Here is an 8,647-nt window from a genome sequence, read left to right on the forward strand (position 1 = left end):
CGAATAATGCACTAGGGGTTTGCACCTTCCTCTTCTTTGTTTGTGTAGTTCCACATGGGACATCCCCATCTGAGGAGGGCTGCATCCACTGGGCATTTCCCTCTACCAAAGACCACTGAGCGCTGGGAGTAATTGACTGTCTTTTCTTATTGGAAAAACGTTGCCTAATCTGATGAGTCTCGATTTCAGCTGCGACATTCAGATGGTAGAGTCAGAATTTGGTGTAAGCAACATGAAAGCATGGGTCCATCCTGCCTTGTATCACTGGTTCAGGCTGGTGGTGTAATGGTGTGGAGGATATTTTCTTGGCACACTTTGGGCCCCTTAGTACCAACTGAGCATCGTTTAAACACCACGGCCTACCTGAGTATTGTTGCTGACCATGTCCATCCCTTTATGACTGCAGTGTCCCCATCTTCTGATGGCTCCTTCCAGCAGGATAATGCAGCATCTCACGAAGCTCCAATCATCTCACCACTGGACAATGAGGTCACTGTACTCCAATGGCCTCCACATTCACCAGATCTCACCACTGGACAATGAGGTCACTGTACTCCGATGGCCTCCACACTCACCAGATCTCACCACTGGACAATGAGGTCACTCTACTCCAATGGCCTCCACACTCACCAGATCTCACCACTGGACAATGAGGTCACTGTACTCCAATGGCCTCCACACTCACCAGATCTCACCACTGGACAATGAGGTCACTGTACTCCAATGGCCTCCACACTCACCAGATCTCCATCCAACAGAGCACCTTTGTGATGTGGTGGAATGGGAGATTGGCACAATGGATGTGCAGCTGTCAAATCTGTAGCAACTGCGTAATACTATCATGTTACTATAGACCAAAATCTCTGAGGAATGTTTCCAATACCTTGTTGAATCTATGCCATGAAGAATGAAGGCAAAAGGGGGTCCAACCCAGTACTAGCAAGGTGTACCTAATAAAGTGGCCATGAGTGTATGTGCCTATTTGCAATTAAAATTGATTTAAATCCCTATTTACAAATGATCCCACCTCTATTTTAGGATCCCATTTTCCGCTTCGAGCACATTCTACAAAAATTGCCAAGATAATCACGCGTTATCCAAAGACACCATCAACTGAGCTGGAGAACCTGTGATCTACGGCAGAGAATGGAACCAAACAAAGAGTTAATTAAAAGTTTGTTGTATCACTTTCCAAGTGCTTGGAGGCTGAGATGAGACGGGGTAACGAGGGAGCCAGGCTGCATAAAAGCTTTCAGCAATTCCACAGAGTCTCAGCATGAAAAATTCTCATAAAAAATGTAAACTTCTGACAGGCTGACTAATATAATGTTCTCAAAGTGCTAAAGTAGCATATCCAGATTAGACAGAGATAGCGCAGGTGACCGGGTGGCCAAAGCCAGATTTTAAAAAAAAACGCAATAAAATGAAGACATTCCTCGGATCAGCTTTAGCATTATTAGACGTTGTGCAAATTTGTTTTCAACGTATTTTGTTCCGTACTGTTAATGCGGCTTATGGATAAGAATATAATATGCTCTTATAAGGACAGTGAGGACACATAGGGGGTACCTGGCCCATACTGAACAGCAACAAATTAGGAACGTAAGAGTATCTTTATTGGGTTGATGGTGACTACATGGGTGGGGATCACCTTAATGTTCTGAAGGCCAGTTCTGGGCACCAGAAAGAAAAATTACCCTTATAGTGCCCCCACCCTGATCCAGCAATGCTTGACTGCCCATTGAGTCTAATGCCTTGTACACACGGTCGGAAATTCAGACGGAAAAGGTCAGATCAGATTATATTGTCGGAAAGTCCGATTGCGTGTGGGCTTTATCGGACCCTTTCCGTCTGAAATTCCGACTGAAAAAATTTGAGAGCAGGATCTCAAATTTTCAGACAAAAAAATCTGATCGGACTTTTTCCAATCATTTGTAGAGAATTCCGATTGGACAAAGTGCTACGCATGCTGAGATCAAATTACGAGACCAAAGCTATTGGCTACTAGCCTCAACGTAGTCTCGTCGTAACGAACGAATGTCATCACGTTCTAAATGATCGGATTATCCGACAACTTTGTCCAACCGTGTGTATGCAACACCAGTTTGGGACAAAATCCATCGGACAAAATCTGACGGATTTTGAGGTCGGAATGTGACCGTGGGTTTAAGGCATTAGGGTTAATGCATGTGCTTCCAATGTGGAGGCTCTCAAAATTTTGAGTTTGGACTAGGGGAGGGCTCAGACGTGTTTCAGATCGTAGTCCCAACTAGGGTTGTCACCTCATCCCTTTAAACCTGAACACATAGGAATTACACAGGTTCTGAGGCAAATTTAATGCAGGTGCACTACCCTCTTGTTAGGTAGGTGCTAGAGTAAAGATGTTTCTGGAGAGTAGGAAAATGTAGACAGGCCTAGGCCTGTTTGTTTTCATTCTGGACTGGGAGTGGCTCAGAGCAGGGCTGGGTGACTCACAGGTAGCATTGCTGTCACCTCCCTCTTCTTTATAGAAGGTGCTATAAAGAAAGAAGGAGAGGAGAGAAGGAGCTGCCTGGCATATTCTAAGGAATCTTGACCAATCCCAAACTTGAATTGGCAGGTGGCAGTCCTCCTTAAATACATGAGGTCAGCCCAGCTGGAAAGGAGTTGTCGGGTGGAAGAGCTGGAGTGAGAGAGTGTGGAGGCTTTCAGGGCCCACGGGAGTTTCTCAGTCTGGGGGGGGGGGGTGACCCTGGGCCCGGGGCTCGGGTGCAACCAGGAGGGGAGAAGAGATCCTGGAAGGAGAGGCACATGGGAGAGCAAGGAGAGGACAGTGGGAGAGAACACTGCTAAGAGACTCCGGGGAGGACAACTGGTCACAGCCAGGAGGGCTGGTGAGTGAAGCACAGTCAGGAGGACTGGGGAGACACGCCTGAGAGAAGTGGGAGATTGCAGTTTTAGATGGGTGCAGAACCAGAAGAGAGGACTGTATGAAGGGCAGTGGAGAGAGCTTATTGTAGCCAGGCTGGCTGGAAGGGCCTGAATAGAACTATCTGGGAGAGGACAGCTATCACCTGATCTATTTCTACGCCACAGGGGCCTGAGGTCCCTGCCTGCAAAAGGCAGTTTACTGAGGCCTGGTTGAGTGTCAGGCCAAACCATGTCGTGCTAGCTAGTCTGGAGGAGTAACAGGCTGCAGTAAGGGAAGTGCTGGAGGAGTGAAGTATAAGAGGTCTTTAGCAAGAGTTTGCGCTGGAGAGAAAACTGGAGTGTATATTCTGGAGTATATATTGAAGTCCCAAGCAAGTTGTGCTGAATATTCCTGGGCATCCCATCAGTGGCAGCTGGTGCTCAATTTTTTTTTTTGGGGGGGGGGGGGCACAAACAAACTGAAAACTTCGAAAAAAAACATAAACATAAATTGCAGCCTCACTGTACCATCAATCCCAGTGAATGTGCCATCAAACGCAGCCACTGTGCCCATCAGACACAGCCACTGTGCCCATGAATTGCCGCCACTGTACCATCAAACACAGCCACTGTGCCATCAAACACAGCTACTGTGCCATCAAATGCAGCCACTGTGCCCATCAATTGCCGCCACTGTGCCATCAAATGCAGCCACTGTGCCCATCAATTGCCGCCACTGCACCCATCAATTTCCGCCACTGTGCCATCAAACGCAGATACTGTGCCCATCAAACGCAGCCACTGTACCATATCAATTGCTCCCACTGTGCCATCAAATGCTGCCACTGTGTCATCAAATGCTGCCACTGGGCCCCATCAAATACAGCTACTGTGCCCATCTTATGCAGCCACTCTGCCCATCTTATGCAGCCACTGTGCCCATCTTATGCAGCCACTGTGCAGCATCGAACGCAGCCACTGTGCCCATCATATGCAGCCTCACTGTGCCCCATCATATGTAGCCTCACTGTGCCCCATCAACTGTAGCCTCACTGTGCCCCATCAAATGGAGCCTCACTGTGCCCCATCATGTGCAGCCTCACTGTGCCCCATCAAGTGCAGCCTCACTTACTTACCTTACTGGCAGCTCCACTCGGGCCATGCATTCCACAGAGCTGCCAACATCACTTCCGATTTACCTCTGGAACAGGGTAGTTACTGTCTTTATCTGGTTAATGGGAGGCAGGAACCAAGGAAGGCAAAATATAAGAAGATTAGACTTCAGCTTTACTTGTGAATGGTTAGTGAGTTTGTAGAAATGCCCTACAATCCATTTACCATGGTTTCCTATGATACACATTCACATCTATGCGTTTTTCAGCCAGTGCATTTTTGGAAAGGGTAATGGCCGTTTTCCCTGCAGCAGATTGCATTTTGCATGCAATTGACTTCAATGGACAAACCACCAAAAACACAAGCGTTGCGTTTTTGATGGATTTTTGACCGTTGCATGCTGGGCTGCCGATGTCACGAGGGGCGTGGCCACCAGGTGACATCAGCTATTTATCCCTTTCATGACTAAGCCCATTTCTGACATTTGGTGTTTACTAGTTAAAATCCGTATTTTTTGCTAGAAACCCCCAAGCATTATATATATATATATATATATATATATATATATATATATATATATATATATATATTAGCAGAGAATCTAGAGAATAAAATGGCGATTGTTGCAATATTTTATGTCACACGGTATTTGTGCAGCAGTGTTTTAAATGCAACTTTTTGGGAAAAAATACTTTCTTGAATTAAAAAACAAACAAACAGTAAAGTTAGCCCAATTTTTTGTATAATGTGAAAGATAATGTTACGCCGAGTAAATATATACCAAACATGTCACGCTTTATAATCGCACGCACTCGTGGAACGGCGACAAACTACGGTACCTAAAAATCTCCATAGGCAAAGCTTTAATTTTTTTTTACGGTTACCAGGTTAGAGTTACAGAGGAGGTCTACTACTAGAATTATTGCTCTCGCCCTGACAATAGCGGCGATACCTCACATGTGTGATTTGAACACCGTTTGCATATGCGGGCGCGACTTCCGTATGTGTTTCCTTTGCTGCGTGAGCTCGCGGAGACGGGGGAGCGTTAATTTTTTTTTCTTATTTGTTTTATTTACTTTTATATTAACCCCCCTGGTGGTATTCCCGAGTCTGGCTCGGGGTGAAAATTCAGTACCATTTGCGGTAACCCCGAGCCAGACTCGGGATAGCATCGCTGGATCCAGTTTACTTACCTTATCCCCTGAATCCAACGATGTCCCCCCGCTGTGTGAGCGGCTCTTCCTCTGCTCGATGTAACATGGAGCGGAGCTCCGTTCCCTGCGAGCGTTGCGACGCACGGGGACGGAGAACGGCGCCAAATTCAAAAAGTAAAACACACACATTACATACAGTATAATGTAATCTTATAGAATACATTGCTGTATTTAATTATTTCATCTCCCTTTTGTCCCTAGTGGTCTGCCCAGTGCCCTGCATGTAGTTTTATATTATATATACTGTTCTTTCTGCCTGGAAACTGCAGATTGTCCATAGCAACCAAAACTGTCCCTTTACAGCAAAAGTGGTTTTAGACCAGCTAGAAAACAGCGACAATAAATTAGAATCAAAAAAACAAGTAAAGATTGTTGCGCTGACTCAAAAAAAAATATAAAACAAAAAATTAAATAAAATAAACAAAATGGCAGCTCGCGCTATATTGCAGGGAACGATATGCACAATATAAACAAAGAAAATGCGGCACATTTTCTTTGTTTTTAATAAATTAGAATCAATTGCAGAATTGAGCGATAGCGATTTGTGGGGAGATCCATCATCAAACACTGAAAAGTAATGACAGCGACAATTCTGCAACTGAGCAAATTTCAGTGTTTTTGATTTGATTACACTATTGAATCATTTTTATTATTATTATATTATTATTTGGAATAATTATTTATAGTTATTTATTATATTATAATTTATGATTTCATTTTTCAAACTTTATCATACCCGGGATGTCTGCTAGACTCTGGTTTGGACAAATTTAAGTGAGTTATTCCTAAGAATTACAGGACTACAATATAAAACTCCAAATTTCCATGCAAAATAATTGTACCGCTAAAATCTGAAATAATCATACCGCCAGGGAGGTTAATACATTGCGTTTAAAAAAAATAAAACATCCCTTGTGACAGTAATAGGTTGTGACAGGTACTCTTTATGGAGGGATCGGGGGTCTAAAAGACCCCAAATCCCTCCTTTTCACTTCAAAGTATTCAGATTGCCATTTTCGGCGATTCTGAATACTTTTTTTTAAAACCGGCGTCATTGGCAGCCAAGTAAACAGGAAGTGACGTTGTGATGTCGCTTCCGTGTTTACAATCAGGAGACTGGAACAAAGCCATTTCTGGCTATGTTCTAGTCTGTGGCTGGAAGTGGCAGTTCGTGAATCGGGTGTCCCGTTGGGACGGGAGGTCAGTTCAGAGCGCTGGGAGGCGGCGGGAGGGAGGGGACATCCCCTCCCGCTCCTCCGGGATAACAGCCAAGCGGCTTTTAGCCACATCAGTTGTTATCCCTGGAAAGCCGATCCCCGGCGATAAAAAATGGTACTGGGATGATGCCTACAGCTGCGGGCATCATCCCGGTATAACCCCCCGAAAGCCGAGTACGCACATCTGCGTACGCTCGGTGGGAAGGGGTTAAGAACTGTCAGATGATGGAGAGGCAGATGGTGGGAGCCTTTGGTGCAAGCTGAGTTTTATTTATTTTTTAGATCAGTAGTGGCGGTGGGTGCCGTGATTGGCAATGGATCTACAACCAGGGCGGGTCATTTTTTTTTGTTTTTAATAAAGGAGATGTCAAAAACTTGTGTTGTCTTTACTCACTTCTTTGGTGAATGAGTGCCCCATACTTATTAACACAGGGGTGGGATCTTGGGGGCCCCTTGTTAAAGGGGGCTTCCAGATTCAGAATAAGCCCCCCACCCCAGACCAGGGTTGTATAGAAGAGGCCCTTGTGCAATGTGGTGGCCTGGTATGGTCGGGGGGGGGGGGGGTGCTCGCTTGTCCCCTCCCTTTCCTGACCTGCCGGGCTGCATGCTCATATAAGGGTCTGGCACGGATTCGGGGGGGAGGTGGGGTTGCAACATTTTTTTGCCAAATTTTTTATTTTTATTTTTATTACCGGTGTTCTATCAAATTCTCCAACCTGTCAGAAACTCAAACCACGTAACTTCCGGTTTCTTTAAACCAGCAGTAATTGGAGTTTTTGATGAATTGGTGGTTGGACATCCAGCAACCAAATAGAGTCAGGTGCAGGACATTATGAGTGGAGATTGTTACTCCACTCCAATACTATGTGGTGGAGGAGTGTAGATGTAATCTGCTTTTTACTCAAGAGACACTAATGTTTTTTTCACCGTTTTTTCCCCACTTCTTCACTATTTCATTATTTGGATTATGATCTGAAGATTCAACGTATGGACTATGATTTCACTGGGTTACATTATATTACGTTCTCAGGAAGTTTCACAGTGGTGATTGTAACAATTTTTTTTAGGAAGTGGACACTGTCTGATAGAACTTGAAACAATTCACTTGATTCCCGTTCTTTGTTTATTTATTTATTTTCAGTGTTGAACAATTATTTAGTCACCGGGTGATTTGTTTCAAACGATTATATGTATTTGCCATCACTATTCATCTGGTGATATGCACTATATAATAATTTGTGTTAATTGATTTTTTTCATTTTTTATTTACTTCTGTATGCACAAGGCAGGGTTTGCACAGTGAAGTATCATTTAGTAATTCATGTTCCCTGGAGTGGATCTATAGTATTTAACATTTCTAAATTCACTGGCGTGGATTTATATTATATTCAGCGCTGCTAATGCCGCGTACACACGACCGGACTTAGGTCCGACAGACTTTCTACGGAGTTCTGACGGAGTTCTGACAGAGTTCTGACGGACTTTCCGAATGAGCGGACTTGGCCACACACAATCACACCAAAGTCCGACAGATTCGAATGTGATGACGTACGACTGGACTAGAATAAGGAAGTTCATAGCCAGTAGCCAATAGCTGCCCTCACATCGGTTTTTGTCCGTCGGACTAGCACACACACGAGCGGATTTCTCGGTAGGAACTGGGTCCGGCGGAGTTCTTCCGGAAAAATTTGAAACATTCCATTTCTAAAGTCTGTCAGACTTTTGTGAATCAAAAGACCGCTGCAGCCCACACGCGATCGAATGGTCTCCCGGAATCATTCCGTCAGACTTTTGATGTTGAAAAGTCCGGTCGTGTGTATGCGGCATTATTCTATCGTTTAGATAAGGGTTATTGTACACTCCAATACTAGCCAACAAAATGGCCATCTCTGAGACGGCGACAACTTTGTCATCCGTTAGCCGCCGTGCTGTCGAAAAACAGCTCAATCTTCCTGTACCAGACTCTATTTGGTTGTCGGTGTTGTGTCCAACCACCAATTTGTCAAAATCTCCAATTAATTACTAAGGTTTTAAATAAACCGGAAGTGACGTGTTTGGAGTTTCTGATGGGCTGGAGAAATTGACAGGACGTCGGCAATTCTTGTTTTTATATTCAGATGTCAGCAGGGAAACCCCCCCCCCCCCCCCCCGGTGACATCGGTTGCTAAGGACGCGCCAGCCGGCTTCCTGGCATGCTCCTTAACAACCAGCTAT

The sequence above is a fragment of the Lithobates pipiens genome, unplaced genomic scaffold (assembly GCF_037356315.1).
Source record: "Lithobates pipiens isolate NorthernLeopardFrog02 unplaced genomic scaffold, aLitPip1_a1.2 Scaffold_16, whole genome shotgun sequence".
Lineage (NCBI taxonomy): Eukaryota > Metazoa > Chordata > Amphibia > Anura > Ranidae > Lithobates > Lithobates pipiens.